The sequence below is a fragment of the Miniopterus natalensis genome, chromosome 3 (assembly GCF_054644295.1).
Source record: "Miniopterus natalensis isolate mMinNat1 chromosome 3, mMinNat1.hap1, whole genome shotgun sequence".
In the NCBI taxonomy this organism is placed as follows: Eukaryota; Metazoa; Chordata; class Mammalia; order Chiroptera; family Miniopteridae; genus Miniopterus; species Miniopterus natalensis.
The window spans coordinates 80,761,852-80,784,687 of record NC_142083.1 but is presented as its reverse complement, the minus strand read 5'-3'; the positions used below and the strand labels follow the sequence as shown (position 1 = coordinate 80,784,687).

General features: G+C 41.3%; 1 protein-coding gene and 1 pseudogene across 1 annotated transcript in view; both read left to right on the top strand.

Moving 5' to 3' along the window:
* The first annotated feature begins 3,237 nt into the window (after positions 1-3,237).
* Positions 3,238-22,836, top strand: part of TPST1 (tyrosylprotein sulfotransferase 1) — a 60,670-nt gene continuing 41,071 nt past the window's right edge. Inside the window, exon 1 of the mRNA XM_087815627.1 lies at positions 3,238-3,340. The gene's annotated coding sequence lies outside the window, so the exon portion shown is untranslated. The remainder of the gene's footprint in view (positions 3,341-22,836) is intronic.
* LOC107543682 (PCI domain-containing protein 2 pseudogene) lies at positions 12,546-13,524 on the top strand (annotated as a pseudogene).

Below are 22,836 nucleotides of genomic sequence, written 5' to 3'. Positions count from 1 at the left end.
CACAAGTACTGCTGCCAGTTTACAGTGCATCCTTCTGGAGATTGTCTTCGAAAATCACAAGTGCATGTGTGTACTTAAAAACACAGTGGGCATATTATATACACTGTCTTTAATTTTGTTCTTTTCACTTAAGAGTGTATTTTGGAGTCTTTTTTCTTATTAGTTCTGTGAAGGAGGGGAAATTTTCCCTCTTAGTTCTTTTAGCTGTTCTAATCATCAAATTGACAGGAGACAGATTAACAGGAGAAAAATAATAAAATTTAATTACATATGTATATACTAAGGTTCCACAAAAACTTGGGGCCTGAGGACAATTGAGCAGTTGAAGCTTATTTGCCCTCTTAAGTTAAGCTGCTGGTGGAGGTAGGGTGTGTGTATGTGTGGTTTGGGTCTTCAAAGGGGATGAAGGCAGTTCAAACGTTTGGTAAACACATGTTCACTGGCTCACCTTTAACAATGGCACACAGAGGGGACCTTCACAGAAAGGACTTCAATCAAAGTCCTGTCTATTACACACTAGTTCATATTAAACTATAGTTATCTATGATGATGGCTCCTTTTCTGGCGCTAGCTAAATTCTTTAAGGCAGTTAAGAGGAAGGTCAAAGGTTTTTCCTGAGTCTTTGGTTCTTAAAAAATAACCAGTTTAAAATAATCAATATTCCCCAAAAGGTATATTTTGTGGTGGCAAAACTCTGCTCCCCTCAGTACATATACTACATTGGTTGCAAGTAGATTTAGAAAGCTTGCTCCCAAGTGATCCTGGTCTTTGCTTCAGATCAAGCTTCTGGCTGCTTGCCACGGACAGTGTGGCCCTGGAGTCACCTGAAGCTGTCTTGCTCAAGGAGACATCCTGCCATGTGACAGACAGGGAGCCAACCTCTCTGCCAGATTTCACTGCAGGGATTTGTGTCCCATTCTTGCCCTTGTCTGGAATTTGTTCTCAGAGTTTAATACCTGAGATACAAGTGCTACTCCTCCATCCCCCACCTGGCTACTCAGTTCTTTTTTGAGGTCTTGTAGGTGGGTGAAGTATTTTCTGAGCAGTGCAGAGGTGATCTCAGAGAGCTGCATTTCTGGTTTGTGGAAAGAGGCTGGCAGGGGCTGTGTTTATGGGATTAATGCCCAGTGGTGCTGGCAATGGCTTCAGCTTACTCAGGCCGTGGTGAGCCCTTTTCTTGATGGGGTCTGGAATACAGGGGGTGGAATGGGACATAGCCCTTAATGTTAAAAGCTGGTTGAACGATTTTGGGTCCATCCATAATTACCTTCCTTCCCTTTCTTTCCCTTGTTTTCTGCCTGCTGACCCTGATCATTTTCTTTTGATGAGCTTGTAATCCCCAAAACAGCTTGTGTGAAACCATCTTCACTTGATTTAGGTGTTCCAAAGAAAAATATCATGCTGGATATTTCTTTAAATTTCCTCAGATCAAATTGCTTACAAGATTTTTCCAATTGAATAAAGAAAAAGACAAAGCTAGATATACTGAACCCTTGTTCTTAGAGAGGCACCATAGGCAGGACCTTCAGGGGTTTGTAATCTCATCTGATCTTTTTAAAATACAGCTTTATTGAGATTTAATTCACATACCATACAATTCACCTACTTAAAGTACACAATTCAGTGGTTTTTAGTATATTCATACAATTGTGCAACCATCGCCCAATTGTGCAACCATCGCCACAGTTTTAGAACACTTTCATCAATGACCCCAAAAGAAACCCCACACCCATTAGCAGTCACTTCCCATTTCCCCCCAGCCCCCCTCAGACTAAGGCATCCACTAATCTACTTTCTGTCTGTATGGATTTGCCTATTCTGGACATTTCACATAAATGGACTCATTCAATATGTGGTCTTTTGTAACTAGCTTATTTCACTTAGCATAATATTCTAAACTGCAACTCAGGACATGCAAGCTATGGCAAACCACAAGCAAGAGAACAAAGGAGAAGGGCCTTATGAATAAAAGGAAGTTGGGAGGGGACCATGTGAAGGAAAGCCCTTTGGAAGAGAGCCAGCGTTCAGGATGGTGATGGCTATGCATTGGCTGGGTGGTTGTTGGGCAAGAAGACTGTCTTCCTCCTGCTAGTTGGAGTAGCAAAGTAGGCTTCTTCCTTGGGAGAACCGTTAGCTCCTTCCTCTGGGGGTCTGCAGGGTGCAGCCAGCGGTGAGTGCCCGAGCGCTCCCCCTTCATGGTCTCCAGACTTCATAAAAAAGGGGGTGGGGGGGGGGTTGGGTTCCTTGCTCATCCCAGGAAAGAGAGGGAGGGAGGGAGGGAGGGAGATTGAGACAGAGAGAGAGTTGTTCCATTTATTTATGCATTTATTGGTTGATTCTTGTGTGTGCCCTGAGTGGGGATTAAGCCCATACCCTTGGCATATGGTGATGCTGCTCTAACCAACTGAGCTCTGGCCAGGGCTCCTTGATTCGTTTTCACAGAAGGGATTATAAAGGTGAACAGTTTTCAGTGGTGAAATTTCAGCCCTCTGCCCTCCGCCTCCCTTCCCTTTCTGCCCTTTTCTCCTTTCCTAGCTTTCAGTTCTTGTTCTTGCAGGGGTCAGCCCCCCCTCCCCTGCCAGAGCGGCAGCACTTGCTCACTCATTTGCACTTTTGTGTGGCAGGCAGGTAGCCGGGCTCTGTTTGCATTTGTGAGTTATCTCCAGTGAGACGGGAGCGCCTCTGCTAGCAGCGGGCACGGGGCCGGTCCTGGAAGCAGTGGACAGAGAGGGTGGCGTCCCGAAAAAGCTCGTTTTCTTGCCCTATCCCCGGGTTTCGCGGAGGAAGGCCACCCACAGCCACGTCCGCGGGGCTCCCCTGCTTCCAGGCCACGCACACCGTTGCTCCGGCAACAACGGCCCCAGGCAGGTGGCGCCCCCGGGAGTCCCCGAGAAGCGCGCGCGCTCGCAGGGCTGAGGGGCGCCCGTCCGACCGCAACGTCAGACCCACCCCGGCCCCTCAGAGCCTGCGGGACTGGGCGCAATTCGAAGCTCCGCCCCCCTCGGTGGGGAGCCTGCGGAACCCACGAATCAGAGAGACCGACACATCGGCCGGGCCGGGCCCCAGGCAGCCAATCCCCGCGGGCGTGTGATTCCCCGCCCGCCCCGGAGGCTAGCGGCTGGCACCGAGGCAGCGGCAGCGGGAGTCGCTGTTGAGGCGGCCGCGGGCGCGGGTCGCGTCGGCGCTGCTCCGCGGGGCCGGCTGGGCTGGCGGCTGCTGGCGCCTGGCCGTGAGGGCGGGTTCCCGGGACGGGCGGAATGGCCCCCACCTAGGGCGGTGGGAGAAGCGGCCGAGCCCAGGATGCTGGGGAGGCGGCGCGGCGGCTCCTCACTCATCCCAGGTAAGGGGGACGCCGCGCTCGCTGCGGCCCCGCTGCCCGCCGGCCGCCGCCCACCTGGCTCCGAATCCCGGCCCGCTCCGCCCTGGCATCCCTGGAGCCTGCGTCGCCTCTGCCCGCACATCTCCCGGGTTGCCCCGGGGCCGCTGTCCAGTCCCGCCCCCCGAGCGCTGCGCCCCACGCCGTGGCGCGGCCGCTCCACGCACCCCCTTCCCCCAAAGCCAGCGTTTCCGGGTCTCCGGCTCCTCGGTCGCCCGGCTCGACCCCCGCCCGCGTGGGCCGCCTGCCCCCTCCCGCCTCTCCCCTTCCTTCTCGCGGCGCTGACACCGCTTCCCGGCCCCCGCTTCCCTTCGGGCGCATTCCTAGGGTGAGACCCCCTCACCCCCACCCTCACCCCCATCCCGCCGGGATCGCACTTGTGTCCTTCCCTCCACCTGGGCCTCGTTCTTGCAGGCGCACCCCTATCCCTGCCCCTGACACCGCGGACTCTCCCTCCATTTCACCCTCCGCACCCCACGGGTGTCCTGCGTCTCGCCCATTTGCTCCCAGATGTCTTCTTTTCCAAACTCGCCTCTTCTCCCCTCACTTCTCACCAGGTACCGTAGCGAACTCTTCTCCCTGTGGGTTAGGTCTATAGTTTTCACAGCTTAATTCGCCTCTGAGTTGCAGCCATAGCATGTGAAGTGCCTTGCTGGGGGTCTGGCACACAGTAGGTGTGGCACGTGGTGGATGTTCGTCCTTTAGACTCCTTCCCGGCCTTTGTGCTTCCTCTCCCAGGACTCACCCACTCCTGAAGAGCGGTATGGGCGATGGCAGCGTGAATTAGTGAACTCTGAGTGTGCTCTTTGTGGTGTATATTGTTTTTACTTTTGATCATATTTTATATTTATTGTTTTATATTCTTTTATATTAATCGGCGTTGTCAGCGATTCTTAGTGAGCTTTGCAGTGATTACCCCCTTAGTCCCCTACTCCAAATCCCCATCTTTTTTAGGAAAGAGCCCCTACCTCAGAGCTGAAATAGCACTGTATGTAAGAAGTGTATGATGTGTTTATTATCTCTCAGTTGGATAGACCAGTCCTGAAGGGAATTTTCAGACTTTAAGAGTTTGGAGGAATCAGGTCTAGATTTTTTGGACTCAGCTTCTGAAGGGATCAAAAATGCTTAGGAGTGCCCTGGCCAGTGTGGCTCAGTTGGTTGGAGCGTGTCCTGTACACCAAAGGATGGTGGGTTTGATTCTCCCTCGGGGCACATACCAGGTTGCTCTTTCTATCCCCGGTGCGGGCACATATGGGAGGCAACAGATCTCACAGCGATGTTTCTCTCTCTCTCTCCCTCCCTCCCTCTCTCCAAAATCAGTTTTTAAAAAATGCTTAAGACTAATGTTCTGACAAGTTCTCTAAGAGCGAAAGAGTAATTAACACACCCCCCACTCCACCCCACCCGGTGCTCAGCCCCAATGCCCACTCTTTCTGGCAATCAGAGGAAATAGCTGCAGTCCATTTTTCAAAGAGTAATATAAATTTGAGCTTTTAAAACTATAAAAGCAATGTTACTGGCCTCAAGCCATTCTTGCCACATTTGCTGTGATGGTCTCCAAGCCTGGATGAATCAAACAGTTGGCTTTTTTCCTACTCCTGGGATCTCCAGAGCAGGCTGGAGAAAATCTTGAAACTTAGCTGCTGGTGCTGTTCTAAACTGGATTCCAACTTTATTCTCACTGCCTGGACATGCTTTGACTTACCCCTAGGTTCCTCTTGTGTACTAAAAGCTTAAATGGCTGTTTATAGATTGTTACCATTCTACTTTAACTATTTGTCCTACTCTTGATTTCTTTTCATTGCTTATTTTTGTCTCCCACTTCACAGAAGAAATTGGTAGGCATGAGCCCTGAACTCAAGGATCTGTCATTTTTCTGTGTGCTTGTAGCTGATTTCTGATTTTTCCTTTTATCACAGGAAGTTCTCCTAAGACCAATATCTCTGATCTCCTTCTATATTCTCATTTTTTCCCTCAGCCCCCATACATACGCAGGTTTCTACCATCCAAAACAAAAACAAAAACCTTCCCTTGAAACTTCCCCAGTTTTTCCTCAGATTAATGTGGTATTCTTTAGAGTTTCATATTTGTTCTTAGCTCTGTTCTAATTTCCTGGTGTGGTTACACTTCCTTTCATGGCTTTAAATAGCACCTGTATATTTATGGTTTTCAAAGGCGTACATCCAGACCCCATTTTTTTTTTTTTTTAACTTCAGGTGTTCCTTATTTTCATCTGTCTGTTGGATAAAAATATACTGGATGCTTGGTACTTTAAACTTGGTTATCTTTTCCTTTCCATTCCCTTTACTCATAGTCCCCTCAAGCACATACCCAGACACTCCTATTACCCTAGAAAGCTTAGAATCCTCATCTTCTCTCAACATTAAGTCTATTGTAGATCCTGTTGTTCCTACCTGAAATCTTTTTCTTTCTCTCCTCATTGCCATAAGACTGGTTGAGGCCTGTGCTATGTTTCTCCTAAAGAGTCAGTGTCAATTATTTCCAACCCAACTACTTTAAAACTACCTCAGGAGCTTTTTAAAAATATTTTTTTAATTCATTTTTAGAGAGAGAGGAAGGGAGAGGGATAGAGAGAGAAAAACATCAATGAGAGAGAAATATCGCTGATAGGCTGCCTTCTGCATACCCCCTACTGGGGATGGAGCCTGCAACACAGGCGTGTGCCCTGAACAGGAATCCAGCTGGTGACCTCTTGGTTCCTGGGTTGACGCTCAACCACTGGGCACCCCTCCTGAGCTTTTAAAGAGTAAGGATGAGGGAATCAAGGTATCCCTAGAGATTCTGGTTCAGTTAGTCTGGTGTGAGGCCATACGTTGTCATTTAAAAAATTCTTCCCATGTGATGGTAGTATGCAGCTAGTGCTGAGAACTGGGCTGAGAGCTCAGAGAATGAGTGATAGAACCCTAAGGAATTATAATATCTAACTCATCCTTTAAAAATCAGGATTAATGGTTACTTGGCATGGTTATTTGCTTACTTTCCTGGTACTTAGTGCACGTACTTTATTAAAAGTACATGTACCTTATTAAAGTACATGTACCTATTACTTACAACATTTTACCTGAATTATTTCTCATGGGTCCATTTTTTCACAAGACTAGGAATTTCTTGAGGTCTGGGACTATGCCTAAAGATAAACTACTATGCTAGGAACCAGGGATGAAGACCTAATACACAGGGGTGGGCAAAAGTGGGTTTATAGTTGTAATACAAATAAATAAATAATAAATAATAATAATATAAGAATAAACTGTTTCATGTACTCACAACTGTAAAGCTACTTTTGTCCACCCCTGTATATCCTGTTCTGTAATAATTATTATATCACAGTATCACAATGCCTTATTTATCTTTTTGTCACTGCCTTACACAGTACTTGGAATATTTTAGAAACTTGATAAAAATAGGTTGAATGAATCAGTTTGGTAAATAATGTAAAACAGATCATGAATTCACAGTTTTGCAAGCTGATCAGCTTTGTTTTGGCCGCTGACAGGTCATTCATACTTGCTCAGTCATTCTTGCCTCTTGAGTATTTAATCCATTTACAGTTAATGTAATTACCAGTCCATTCAGATTTACATTTGCCGTTTTGCTCTCTGTTTTCTATATGTCTTAAGTCTTTTTAGTTTCTCTAGTCCTTCATTAACTACCTTCTTCTGTATTAAATGTTTTCCAGTGTATAATTCAATTAGCTTATTATTTCTTTTATAATTCTTCCTTATTTTCCTGGTGATTACAATTAGTATTTTAAAACAATTTACTCTGGATTAATACCAACTTATTTTCAATAGTTGGCAAAACCTTTGCTTTAATACAGTTCTGTTCACTTCTCCTTTCTTTGTACTCTTATTAAGTCATTCAAATTACATAGTGTACATTAAAAGCCCATTGGGAATTTTACAATTATTGCCACCCTAGCTGGTTTGGTTCAATGGTGAGAGCGTTGGCCCACAGACTGAAGGGTCTCAGGTTCAATTCCGGTCAAGGGCGCATACCTAGGTTGCAGGCTCGATCCCTAGCCCCAGTTGGCACACATGCAGGAGGCAACTGGTTGGTGTGTCTTTATTACATCAGTGTTTCTCTCTCTGTTCCTTCCACTCTCTCTGAAAAGCAATGGAAAAAATATGCTTGGGTAAGGATTAACAAAAGAAATTAAAATTATTGGTATATGCAGTTGTCTTTTAATTCAGATAGGAACAGAAAAGAGTTACAAACATGAGTTTATGCTGTCTTTTGTATTTATCTGTGTATTTATCTTTATTGGTGCTATTTTTTTCATGTGGATTTGCATTACTGACCGGTGTCTTTTCATTTTAGCCTTCACTAGCTCTTCTTAGTTTTGTTTACTGGGGATATCCTAATTTATCCTTCATTTTCTAAAAGATAGTTTTGCTGGATATAGAAGTCTTGATTGATCTAGTCCTTTTAGCACTGTGAATATGTCATCACATTGCCTCTGGCCTCTGTGGTTTTCCATGAGCAGCCAGTTGTTTATCTTATTGAGGACTTGATATGTGATGAGCCACTTTTCTCTTGGTGCCTTCAAGATCCTTTGGCTTTTGACAGTTTGATTATAACGTGTCTAGAGGCACATCTCTTTGAGTTTATCCTACCTGGTGTTTATCTAGTTCCTTGGATTTTTAATGTATTTTATTGAATTTAGGATGTTTTCAAGCCATTTATTTACATAAATTTGATTTTCTCCCCTTTCTGTCTTCTCTGGGACTTCTTTATGCATATTTTGGTATGCTTAATGATATCTCACAGGTCTGAGGCTCAGTTTATTTTTCTTCATTTTTTTTCTGTTTTTCAGACTGGAAGACTGATCTATTAAGTTTGCTGATTTTTCTGCTATCTTAAGTCTGCTGTTGAGCCCCTCTAGTAAATTTTTTGTTTCAATTATTGTACTTTTCAACTCTAGAATTTCTCTTTGGTTCTTTCTTTAAAATTTTTTTTTTTATAATTTCTGTTGATATTCCCTGTTGGTGAGAAGTAATTCCCATAATTTCCTTAAATTATTTAGATATGGTCTTCTTTAGTTCAGTTTTTTTTTTTTTAAACATATTTACAATAGCTGATTTAAAATTTTGTCCAGTAACTCCAATATCTGGGCTTTCTCAGGGATAGTTTCTATTGACCGCACCTTTCCACCTGTGTATGGGCAGTACTTTCTTGTTTCTTTATATGTCTCATAGTTTTTTTGTTGAAAATTGACACTTTAAATAATATAATGTGGCTACTCTGGAATTCAAATCCTTCTCCCCCCAAATTTGTTGTCGTTGCTGTTTGTTTTGTTACTTTTTTAGTCTAACTGTAAAGTCTGTATTCTTTGTCCTGTATAATCATCAAAGTCTCTGCTTGGTTAGCCTAGTGGTCATTTAATGATTGGACAGATTTCCATAAATGTCTTGAAACCATAAGTTTCCCAGCCTTTGCTTAGGGGCTGTGTGTGTGTGTGTGTGTGTGTATTTGGGCTCCCTTCATTTACCAGCAGTTTACACTGTGCCTTAGCCTTGACTTCCTGCTTGTACAGAACATCAAGGTTAGCCAGAGGTGAGAGGTGAGGGCCTTCTCAGGTCTTTCCTCAGCATGTGCATGCCTTCTAGATTCCCAAGAATATATTGGAGCTTTTTTAAGCCCTATATATACAACTCATTCCTCAGTTTTTTATTTTAAGTTTTTGATCAATGTCTTATTTGCAGCAACTAATATTGTCACTGCAGACAGCTAATTAAATAATTGTCTCAGCTTCGGGTCAAGATGGCAGAGTAGGTAAACACTGTGCTTGCCTCCTCCCATAACCACGTCAAAATTACAACTAAATTATAGAACTACCACCGTTGAGAACCACCTGAAGACTAGCTCAACAGAACTCTTATTACTAAGGATATAAAGAAGCTAAGTCAAGACAGGTAGGAGGGGCAGAGATGTGAAATGGGCTGGTCCCACACCCACATGTGGGAGTTAAGAACTGGAAGGGATCTCTTAGTTATGGAGGTTCCCACTGAGGAGGTAGGGGTCCCATTCCTACACCTGGCTCGGCTCCCTAGTCCAGAGCACCAGTGCTAGGAACAGGAGTCCCCACAGCATTTGGCTATGAAAATCTGGGTGAGATGGAGGGTTGCTGGAGTTCCAGATGTTTCTCTTAAAGGGCCCATGTCACTCATCATCAGAGAAATGGAAATTAAAACCACAGTGAGATATCACCTCATACCTTTCAGAATGGCTATTATCAATTAATCAACAAACAACAAGTGTTGATTGAGGAGAAAAGGGAACCCTCGTACACTGTTGGGATTGAAAATCAGTGCAGCCACTATGGAAAACAGTATTGAGTTTCCTCAAAAAGTTAAAAATAGAATTACCTTATGACCCTGCAATTCCACCTCAAGGTATTTATTTGAAGAAATCCAAAACACTTACTAAAAAGGGTATATGCATCCCTGTGTTCACTGCAGCATTATTTACAATAGGCATGATATGAAAGCAACCTAAGTGTTCATCAATAGATGAATGGATAAAGAAGATATGATACATATATACAATGGAATATTACTTGGCTACAAAAAGAATGAAATCTTACCATTTGTGACAACATGGATCGACCTAGAGGGTATTGAAATAAGTCAAACAGAGAAAGACAAATACCATATGATTTCACTTATTTTATGGAATCTAAAAATCCAAAATGAACAAGCAAAAGAGAAACAAATTCATAGATACAAAGAACAAACTGGTGGTTGCCAGGTGGGAGGGGCTTGGGGAGATGAGTGAAAAAGGTGAAGGGATTAAGTACAAACTGGCAGCTACCAAATGGCCATGGGGATGTAAAGTACAGCATAGGGAATATAGTCAATAGCATTGCAATAACTATTAATGTCAGGGGGGTACTAGACTTATTGGGGGATCACTTTGTAAGTTACATAAATGAGTAACCAATATGTTGTTCACCTGATACTAATATTAAATGTCAATGTCAATTGAAATTTTAAAAATTTAAAAATAAAAAAAGTTCAATCTAAAAAAAAATTATCTCAAACAACAGTATGGTGATTACCAGAGAGGAAGGTGGGAGTAGAGGGAGGTAGAAGAGGGCCTGGGGGGATAAATGGTGATGGAAGGAAATTTGACTTTACGTGGTGAACACATAATACCATATGTAGATGATGAATTATACATCGTACCCCTGAAACCTATATAATTTTATTAACCAGTGTCACCCCAACAAATTCAATAATAAATAAATAAAATATACATAAATTGTGGGTATAAATACAAATAAACACAACTTATAATAAAATGCAATAAAATAATGAAAATAAGTTATCTCGACATTTTTAACAAATATTCTGGGCATAGGAATGTCACAATCAGGTCCAATAAAGACAAGCCCTGAGAATGCAGCTTTTCCAGTGAGCAGTTAGATAGGTTAAGTAGTGACAGTTCTTTGGAGATGTGGGTTTGGGGGAGCTCCTAACCTATTCTTTCTTCTTAAATGGTTACTGAGCTGCTGCTGTTCATAGGTACTATGTTTGCAGGTTGTTGGTTTCCAAGTTTCACAGAGCTGGGTAGAGGGAATAGAAAGAATTAAAATGCCATATATCTTGTTCTGCTGATTGGAAACCAGCTGTTTTTTCTTGGATAGATATTTCTTGGATTGTTGCAAGCCTTTGGTTAATTTTCAGATTTCTGAAAAAGGTGAATTTGCATTTTGCCAGTCTTCTCATTACTTTATGGAGGATCTGACTTTTGGAGTTCCTTACTCTCTCATGCTGGATATGCTTCCTCCAGCCTTTTCTTATTTATGTAGTAGAAGGGGTTTATGCATTAAATTTTAGCAGATTGTTTAGGTCACAGAGATCTCTGAGGTTATACAGTTGTGTTTTTCCAGTTTTATGCGCTGTTATTCCCCTACACTCTGGCCGTGTGTATGGCTTCATAGTTCCTGAATCCATGCTATCCCATTCCACTTCGAGGCTTCTTGTTATCTTATTTTCTCTGCTCAAAACACTCTTTTCTCCCTCATTCCCACAATGGGAGTCCTGCTGATCTTCTAAGATTCATTCTGATATGATTTTCTTTATGTAGCCCATGGATGTCATTTTTCATAACTTTTGTATTACCATCTTATTCCATTATGTAGTTTCTTGTTCTCTTCCCCTGCTAAGTTGCTAGTTCTTTGAAGGCACATGATAAATCATACCCTTTACGTGCACAATAAACATTTGTTAATTGAAGTGTAGGAGTGAGGTTTCACAGAGAGAACATTTAACATTTTAGGTATTGTGACTGGGTTTGCGTTTTATTCTTTCATGTTGAACTGGAGGAAATGTATACCCTGAAAAAATTAAATAACAATACATGGTTGCACACACACTACATTATATAACCCTTGGAAATGTACAGGAAGATAAAAAAAATCTCCAATAGGAATTGTTATAATAATGGTTTCTGATCAAAGACTTGATGTCTAGTTTTGCTAGAGATCACAGAATTCCAGCTCTGAGAAACTGTGTGAGAGGCATAATTTCTCATAAAGTGGGAACTTACTTATATGTGACAGTGACTGTGCTAAAGTAAAACTAAATTGATAAAGAACACAGAAAAGGTAGAACTGTCCAAGCTAATTTCTAGCCTCCATATATGTCTGTTATCTCAGGACCAGAATTATGGGGAGATCCCTAGTTCTCCATCCTTAATCCCATCTAGATGAGATCTTCAGGGACTTGCAGAAAGTGTGCAAATATGAATGCTGCTCATTTATGCAAACAAAGCACAATGCACACATGGAATTAGAATTTTTTCCTGTCTAATTAGATCTGATATATTTTTGGCTCCACCTGGTCCTAGGGATGGGCACTGTCATCACTGTCAATCACTATCAACCAGTACCTGCAGTAGGTTTATGAAGCAATTGACACCAGAGACTGGGCATCCTGTGTGGTGTGTTTCAAGCATCCTTATGTTGCCAACCCATGGCTTCAGTTGGCCTCACCAGAAGAGAAGAAAACTGGGCTCTGCCTGTCATGTATGCAGTAGCACTTGACCTTCAAGTATTTGCCAGTAATGTAGATCAGCAATTGGAAAGAAAGGCAAAAGGAAAGTCAGGGACATGGTGGAAAAAGCAGCTGAATTGTTGATGAGCTGTTTTAATGTCTTTGCCAGTGACACTTGTGCTGGTACAGAGGATTCTGAGAGGTGGGGGATGCTATTTCTGGTGAATCGGTTATTCAGGATTTACTTAAAGATCAACAAACTCCATTTGTGTAAACCCCTCATCAGAGCCATCGGCAGCTCAAACCTGAAAGATGATTATAGCACAGCACAGAGGGTGACATACAGGTACTATGTTGGACAGAAGGCCGTGTGCAGTGGTGACTTGAAGCAAGCCAAGGAATACTGTCACCATTTAAGTCAGAAGAACAAAAGGAAGGCTCTGATATATTTACTTCCAGTAAAAATGCTAATGGGTCATATGCCAACCATTGAGCTTTTGAAAAATATCATCTTGTGGAGTTTGTTGAAGTAATCAAAGCAGCAAATGAAGGCAATCTCCTCTTGAACGAGGCTCTGACCGAGCACAAGATCTTACTTATTTGCTGTGGTATCTCCCTTTACCTTGAAAAGCTGAAGATCATCACTGACAGGAACCTTTTTAAGAAAGTGTACTTTTAAACACACCAGTTATCTCTTGATGCTTTGCTAGTTGCTTTGAAATTCATGCAAGTGGAAAGTGTATTCTGGCCAACCTGATAACGTGGGTCACGTTAAAGGGTGTGTATCACATCAGCATCAGAAGCTAGCTCTTAGCCAGCAAAACCATTTCTTCCACTGTCTGCAGTGTGTTGAATGTATAAACAGTCCTGAGAAGGAGTGTGCTCCTGTAGTTTCTATCTGCTGATGAAATCAGTCCTGTGACAGTATTCTCTGCAGCTGGAATCTCTTTGGAACTCCTTTCCCAGGAATGTTGAAACTGAGTTTGCCAGCACACGCGGATACCTTGAAATCTCTGTCATCACTCATAAATGTCAACCTCACGGACACCTGGAATTCCTTTTTCAGACATTGCAGACCCCTCCTTTGGCTTTGGAGTGTTGGTGAAACTTCTGTGAAGGAGGCTGTCTCCAAGTCAGCTACAGTTTACTTCTCATAAGTGTTGTTTACAAATGCATCTTTGTAACTTTTTATATAACTCTTTTTATAAAAAAGTCATCTTGAATTTTAAAAAAACAAAAGCTAGGTGTATGTTTTAAACCATATGCTAATGAAGGCCTTATAACATTATCAAATAGTCTTAAACTCACTTAATTTGCACCACACTTGTTGCATGCATGGCTTTTGGTTCATGCCAGGCCCCATGTCTAACCCCATGGAAAAGCCATCACAGTTTTAGAGTCAGACCTGAGTTCCAACTTGGTCAACAATTTGCCAAGTTTTGATACCTTAAGTGAGCCTCATATCCTTTCTGAACTTCAGTTTTCTTGTATGTAAAAAAATTAGAGGACAGAAATGTTCCTTTAACTTCTGATTTGTTGCGGTGAGAGCAAGGGATGACCAAAAAAAAAAAATCTGAGCCATTCATCAATGAGAGTGTGAAATGATAGAGGCAGAAGAAATAGACTGATCAGTACACAGAGTAGAGGAGCAAGGTCAGAAGGAGAAAAACAGGTGAACTTTGTACTATCATCTTCCTCAATATAGTCCACCCATATTTTAACACTGGAAGCAGGAGGAAAGACCATTATTCTAATCACAGGAAAGTGTTAGCTGTCTGGGGGTTTGGTGAGAAAGTTTTAGTGGGGTCATTCAATGCATATTTATTGCGTGCTCACAATGTATGTAGCATTTTATGTTATATGCTGTGGTGAAGACCGAAATGGGTAAGAAGTAGTCAACACCTTCCAAAAACTCACAACTAATTACACTCATAGAATCTAGTTACATTAACTTATTGGCAATCAATCCATTAACTCATTCAAGAGCCCCTACTTTCAGGGAATTTGCAATCTATTGAAAAAGTAAATTAACCATATAATGTAAGAAGTACTATGATTTGGGTAAGTACAAGGGCACTAGGAAGGATACCTATGTCATACAAGGCAGAGAGCTGTCAGGAAAGCTTCCTAGAAGAGATTGTGTTGAAGCTGAATATTGAAGGCTGAGTGGGAGTTATGAGTAAAAGACGCCACAGGTTGTTCAAGACGAAGGCAGCATTGGGTGAATGAGTGTGTGTACGAGGGTGTTGGTGATGGGGATTGATGAAAGGAGAAGCTCAGGCAGGCAAGGGCTGGGTCATGAAGGACCGTATATGTTACAGGAAGGATTTTTTTCTGAAAGAAAGTCATTACAGGGCTTTAAGCCAGGGAGTGTCTTAAGTATATTTACATTTTAGAAAGATCACTGCTGAAATAGGATGGTGAATTGAAGGAATCAGAGAGCAGCAGTTAGGAGGCTGTGAAGCTATTCTTAGGAGACAAGGCTGAGGGTGATGACTAAAGCCATGCCAGCAGGGGGAGAAAAGGGAGGAGAGATTCAGCCCAGTGGAAGGAAGAAGCACTGACAGGATCTCACCAGTTACCCACGGAGAGGTTGAGGGGGAAGTACATAAAGGCTCTCAGATTTTTACGTTGGACGTCTGGGAGGAAGCGGGTCATTTACCAGTAGAGGAGACAGAAGAGGAGGAAAGGTTTTCCCATTTTGTGTTCTTTGAATTTGACATGCCAGTGGAACATCCAGATAGAGTTCTTCCTTGGTCTTTGAATGGTCAGGTCTGAGATTTGGGACAGAAGTCTTGGTTGCAGATGGATTTGAGAGGCATCAGGATATAACTAAGAGGTGACTGTGATGAAGCAGGGTGAGTGTAGGAGTGTGGATGAGGGAACCCAGTGCCTTAAATTCAACATTCTTTAGTCACTCATGATGTTTGCTTTTGAAACATATTAAATGTGTACACGTAGTTAAAGCTGGTTTTCCCCCCTCTGGGCTTTCTACTATTAGTATTATAACAGTTAAAATATTTTCGTTAATACCTTAATATCTGTATGACTTTTTTTCCAAAGTCTTGGCAAAACTATTTTTCCCACCTGCTATAAATTTTGTAGAGCCAATTTAAAAACTGTTGGGATAATGATTGGGATTGAAAATTCTTTTCATGGCCTCCAGATTACTTTGTTTTTATTTGTAGTTCCCTGTTTTATCTGACATTTACCTGTTATACATTTACCTTGTTTCAGAAGACTATAGGTGTTTTAAGGCAATTTAAATCAGAAGATCTCACTAGGTGCTTACTCATCTGTAAATTTCTTGCTTTACCTTTTATCTGATATTCATGCAGTGACTGCAGGGATGATGAATGGGTTAATCTGTGCTTTAAAGAAGTTCTTAGTCTAGTGGGGTAAACTAACCACAAGTGTGCAAACTGGTGTGTTTTTACCAAGTGCTGAGGTTACAGAAGAGAGAACAATTGATTTCCGGGCGGAGGGAGATAGGAAAAGAGCACTGAGGAGGCGGGTATGACGGGGAGGAAGGGTCAAGACACAGGAGGGCGCGGCAGGAGCGGAGGCCAGGGGTGGAGGTGCCTGGTGTGGATGGGCAGTGGCCCTGAAGGGGGCGGGCTGCCTGGGAGGAGTGCTGAGAGGCGAAGCTGGAGGATGAGCGGGAGCCCGTGGGTGAAGGGTGCCATAGGCCCCTGTTCTTTTAAGTCCTTCTGCATGTTACCCACTTGGTTGTCACAGCTGCTCTGTGAAAAGAAAGAGAACTTGCAGGTGTTCCTGTACCTTTTGTATTTTCTATCCACCTTTTAATAATTTCTACTCTAATTACATGTGAGAAAGAGTTTATCATTCTTATTTTATGGACGAGGGAACTAATGCCTCAATGATATATATAGATCAGCAATTTTCAACCTTTTTCATCTAGTGGCACACATATGCTAATTACTAAAATTCTGCAGCATACTAAAAAATGTATTTTTTGCCAATCTGACAAAAGTGAAAAAAATAAAAAGGTATAATTTTGAATCATGCACACCAGCTGGCTATTGTTGTGTTCACTATTGTTATTTTTTTATTTGACAGTCTAGGGGAAAAGAGGTCAGTGCCCCTGACTAAATAGTCAGGTGTTGCGTGTTGTAAAAATTCTTGCAGCCCACCAGTGTGCCTCTTGCGGTACACTGGCTGAAAGCAGCTGATCTAGATTCATATGGCTAAGAAAAAACCAACTTTAGGCTAGAGCCCAGGTCTTCTGACTGATATACTAGGCTTTTTGTGCATTAATTCAATGCCATCTTCTTTTCTCCATTTCCTATTCTAGTTTTAATCCTGAAAGTTAGGAGGTTGGTGGAAAATTGCATAATTGAATTACTGAATGATAGTATGTAATTTGAGCAAATTTGCTTTCTTTTCTTTGTGTTTTCTCATGGGTGGTTTAGACAGACAATAAACATTAGTGAAAAATCTAGAAGAGGAATGGTTAGCCTACAGTGACCCTCTGATTTGCAGGTCTGAGAGGGTTAGAACTTGGTAACTTAAACTGTTTATTTTGTTTTATTTCATTATAACTCTTTATTATGAAATTTTTCAAACATATTCAAAAATAGAGAGAAAGTTACATTGAACCCTTAAGTATACCCATCACTCAGCTTCAACAGTTAACTCATAGCCATCTGATTTCATATATAACCCTCTCCCTATACACACATCTGCCCTCAGATATTTTTGAGACAATTTCATTTAACTTGAACTGTTAAAAAAGTTATGCTTGAGTTTAACTTGTACTCTTATCTCTATTTGTGTCCTAGGCATTAGGTCCAGTTCTTAGTATTTGACCAGCTCTTTTCTCTCCTGACCATGGGGTTCAGTGAAAACAAAACTCCAGTAAACTTAAGAAGATATGTCCCGGCAGATTCCCAAAGACTGTCAGCTGTGTATAACATAGTCTTCTAGGCATTTGCCATTTCTTGCCAGTGGTTCTAGTGCCAGCCTCCGATGTGTAGCTAGAAAGAGGTGTTTCTGTATTTGTGTTCTGACCCTGAGCTGACGTAAGGATTGATCTTGCAACAGTGGGTTTATTTGAAGTTCTTGCTGATTGGCAGAGCTATCATTCACATTAACCCTGGACACATTACTTGGCAAGTTTAAGCATGTGATACAGTTATTCTTCCTTTTTCTAAAAAACTAGAAGTGAATAGAAGAACCAACTGTACAGGGTATGGCAGAAGTCGGTTTACAGTTGTGAGAAAGCGAAACACAGAATTTATGCTTGTATTATTATTTGTTAATTATTGTATTATTTTCCATATGAACAACTGTAAACCTACTTTTGTCCCACCCTGTAGGTTGGACTTTAGACAGGAGAGGTGGCATTGGCTGTTGCTATTTGCCACATTGGTTGGCATCATGAATAGGCCTGGGAAGCAAGGAGCTAATGATTAACAAAAGAAAGAAAGTTTTTAGGGGATTGTTGCATTCCTATGATTTACCCAGCATCTCCTTGGACCTAGCACATGGCTACTTTCATGATTATACAAGCACAGCATGATGCATGAGCTCATGAGTGTATGTGCCTGGGCCTGCGTGTGTGTACTCAGTGCTGGGCATAGTCTCGCTGACTACCAGACTATGTGCCCCTACTTTTATTGAGTGCTGCTGTTTTTTATTAGAAATCTTTGTAAAATTTGCAAAGATGTAAGTATGGAAGTATAACGTCAGCACTCTCTTCTTCTGTAGAGCATTATTTTTGGGAGTCTTTCATTTGGCTTGCTGGGAAAGGGCAGTACTATTAATAGTGATTTTTCAGATATGTTTGTTGCAGTGTTTCAATGCCTTTTCTTTCCCATGGAGATAAAAACTAGACTAAACTTTATAGTATTCCCTTCTAGCTCATTTAGCTCTGTAAATGTCCCAGTTGAGAAAATATTGATACTGCTTGTCTGAAAATACAGTGAAATGGAGTTTAAGGTAATGGAAAGAGGCGTGTGTGTGTGGTGTGTGCGCACGTGCATGTGCATAGTAGTTGAATATTTAATGGTAATGGTCAGATCAGCTTTTCCTGTACAGTACTTCATAAGCTACAGGGCTAATTTTTTCAAGATTCCGAGAATTAGTATCAAGGTGTGGGTAGAGTCCACAAGCTCCACAGTGTCTGTCTTCTAGAGGAATGTACTCCCCAGTTTGGTTAGTTTGCTGATGCTCTTTGAAGGCTCAGTGGACTGGTGACCTGGTGTTCTGTTAAACATGCTGTGGTAGGGGACATGGACAAGATCTGTGAGCTTCAGAAACTTAAAATCTTTTGGAGTAAGTAATATATACACAATAAAAAAAGTGTGACCTTTGAAGAACAGGTAAGATTTAGGGTGGTGGTGAGGAGAACCTCAGTTTATATGTCTATAAAATGATTTGGAAGTCCCCTTAGCACTGATGATCTAGGATTCTGTGATTCTCCGAGTTAAGAAAACATCCAAAGAGAGAACATTAGGCTTCCTAAGCTTAGTGAAAAGGAATATGCATGTTTCTGGGGAAACCCAAATTTCCTCCTCTTTTTTAGTGTCCCTTACAAGGCCTTTGACCACTGTCATACTTGCTTTCAAACATCTTGAAGGGCTGTAGAACATACTCCCCCCTTCCCTCCAAGTGTGTTGTGGGAGACAATATTTAATTTAAAATACAACAGATATGAAAACTTGAAAAAAAAACCCCAAATTGTGTTGACAAAGCTATAAAGTGTGCTTAGAAATGTGGTAAGGTGTTCTTTTCCCCCGAGCTTATCCCTTAGTAAGAGAGGGTTGCCTTCATCAGAGTTCTTATGAAACCTCTAGTGTTAAGAGGTGCCTTCTCAATTACTTTACTTTGAACAACAAACACTGTTTTGGGATGATGATACATTAGCCTGACCTCAGTCAGTGCTACCTTTGATGCCTATAGAGATTTCTTGACAGATCGAGAAAATCAAGAAAAAGAGACAGAAATTTAATACAAATTTAGTGTTGGATGTCTTAAAAGAAGCTTTTTCAAGACCAATTTGAAAAACAATACCAGGCTTTGAGCAAAACAATGATATGTTCTGATATTTTAAAAAGATCCCTCTGGCTGTTGAATTTGAGAGTAGATTCTAGGAGGGTGGGAACAGAAGTAAGGATTCCTTTCAGTAATCCTTGTGAGAGATGCTGGCATTGCTAATGGAAGTGCTGAGAAGTGGTCAGGTTCTGGACTGTGTTTTGAAAGTAGAGCCAAAAGAATTTTTTTGGTCAGATATGAATGTGGGTTATGAGAAAGAGATGAATCAAATATGTGCTTTAAAATCAAGCACACCCCATACCCGTTGACCTAGCAGTTCCACTTCTAAAAATTTAGTTAAGAAAATAATCATGTGTGCAAAGATGTTTATATATACAAGAATATTTCTCATAGTGTTGTTTATAGTCATGAAAATTTCAAAACAAATAAATAATAATAGAGAATTGGCCAAATAAACATTGGTAGATCCTATCAGCAAAGTATTATGCAGCCATTAAAGTGATTTATAAGGATGTTTCTGGACAAGGAATACATTGATCATATATTTCTAGTTTTTGTGTTTTATGTATTTTACTGGGAATTTGGAGTATTTTAATGGGAAATTGTTATCAGATATTATTGTTTGCTGCTATAGTAACTTAGAGGTTAATTTTTGACTGGTGAATATTTTGTATCTGGTATAATATCTTAAGTATGTCTTCCATATCATGGATACAGTTTTCTGCATAGATATTTCAGTGCTATATTGCTACCAACTAGCATAATGCTTTTTTCTCTGCAGTCTTTTCTTATTAAGCTGATTTTTTAATCTCAACCTATTCTCACTTTGTGGTTCTTTGTTGTAGCTTTAAAATGATATACAGTGCCTGCCACAATAATGTGTGTTCAAATATGTGACTAAAGGAATGAATACATCAGTAAACAAAAACCAGATCTTGGTTGGTATATGCTACTGAGACTATCAAAATATTTTTCTAGGAATGTATTCTTTAAAAAACCCCACCAGCTGTATTGAGGTGTAACTTATATGTCATAAAACTTACCACCATTAGGGTACAATTCAATGATTTCTAGTAGATTTTAGAGAGTTTTGCAACTATCACAACAGTCCAGGTTTAGAACATTTCCATCCCTGCAAAAAGTCCCCTCATGCCTGTTTGCCATTAAATTCCTGCTCCTACCCCCTACTTTTTGTCTCTGTAAATCTGCCTTGTGTGGACGTATCATAAAAATGTATACTAATGTAGCTGCTCAGACACAAACACACACACGTGTTTTTATGTTTATTTTCTTAAACATGGCTTTCTGAGGGTTTCCTCCTTGTCTGTGTAGTTTAGACATCAGTGGTTATGCTCAAACATCTTGAACCAGTAAGACTTGTCCTCTGCCAATGCATTTGCATGTGGGTGGATGAGCACATTCAAAGTTTAGGCCATTTTCAAATCTGCCCTGACATTTACTTCCCACTCAGTCCCTTCATGTCTCCTTTTTGCCTGTGTGCAGCCTCAGGGTTGGCTACAAGCTTGTCAGTCATGATTCCCACCTTAGCCTTCTAGAGCTATTCACCCTCTTTGCTCACCTGCCACCTGGAACATCACTTACACTCACAGCACAGCACTCCAGATTGAGTGATCTCCCTTTGACCAAAGCTGCCAGTCCTCATAGTTTGCCCTGCCTTGCCCTGACCTGCAGAACCTCTGTACCTGCTGGATGGGTGGGTGGTGAGATGGAATAGTCTCAGGCAAGAATGCCAGAGACTCTCACTGTTCTTACCCAACATTTAAGCAGTTTTTAAAATGTCAATGCTTCTTGGATTATTGTATTCCTCTAGTAGATTTCCAGAGGACTGTAAAAGGGTTGCTCTGTCAATTTCACTCTACTTTATAATGGATTTTTGGGAGGAATTGCTTATCTTCTCACTAGTCCATAGCTAGATGTCTTGCCTCTCAGAATGTATTCTTTTGGCCATTTCCCCCAGGTATACTTCCTGTGAGTCAGGGGTGTGTGTGTGTGTGTGTTATGAGAGAGAGAAGTTTTTAAGGAATTGGTTTGTGTGGTTGTGGTGCTGGCATTTCTAAAATCCACAGAACAGCGAGGCAGGTAAGAGTTGATGTTAGCCTTGAGTCCGAATTCCTCAGGGCAGCGGGTTGGAAACTCATGCGGACTTTCTATGTTGCAGTCTTGAGGAGAATTCCTTTTTCTGCAGGACCTGTCTTTACTCTTAAGGATTTCCACTGTTGGATGAGGCCCACTTGTATTATAGAGAGTAATCTGCTTTATTCAAAGTCTGTTGATTTAATTGTTAATTATATCCAAAAAATACCTCCACAGCAACATCTCGACTGGTGTTGGACCAAACACTGTGTGCCATAGCCTAGCTAAGTTGACACATAAAATTACCATCCCACTGGCTCTCTGAGGATTCAGGGTAAATTTTTTTAGTCTCTGTGTAGTCTGATTGCTGTCTGCTTTGTAGTAGGTCTTCTTGTTCCAGTTAAACTAGCAGTTCCATAATATGTATATTTTATGTCGTATATGTGTTTTACAAACATATGCTCTGCTTCTGTATGTCCACATCTTTGGTCATTTCAGCTTAGAATGCTCTGTGTGTCTGAATCTTATCTGTCCTTATGAAGGCTAGATAACAGACACACACGCACACACACACACACTTCTTTGCATCCTACACACCAGCTCTCCTGCTACTTGTTACCTAATTATGCCATATTCTGTCATGCCATTGTGCTTTTGCACTCAAGTTCCTATTGGCTAGAGTAGCTCTCCCTCTTATTTTCTATAAGGCCTTTATAGCTTCCTCAGGTAGACTTATTTGTTCTTTTGTATTATACTTCCATTGTCCCCTGTGCTTATTTCTACTAAGCCCCTGATCACATTTTATTGTCATTGTTTGCATATCTGTCTGTCCACAAGGTTTTGTTTCCTGAGAGCAGGGGTCACTGCACTGCTGTCCTTTTCAAAGTTTATCCTCAGGCAAGCCCAAGTATCTGGTCTGTAGTACCGAAATACATAATTTTCGGATGAATAAGCTGAATATATGTTAGCGATTTAGAAGTTGTATACTTCTGTAATTTCTCTTTATAGTAGATTGTGGGGATAATGACTTCTTGGGGATGAGTCAAATTTAAATACCAGAGATGAGCCTTGGGTTAGACTCCAGATATACTTGGGCATACTAAATATTCTCTTGGCTCACTGATAGAAATAGTTTTATTGAATTTTCCATTTTGTGCCTAGCTTCAGAATTGTTATATTAAGAAGCTATTTCTGATTGGAAATGTTGATTTATTTTTGCTTGCATTTTTGTATATTTGTGTTTTAGGAATAGCAAAGCATCTAAGACAACTTCAGCTTCTTTCTAGCTAAAATGTTATAGTGATAACTGATGACTAATTTGTAAACAGT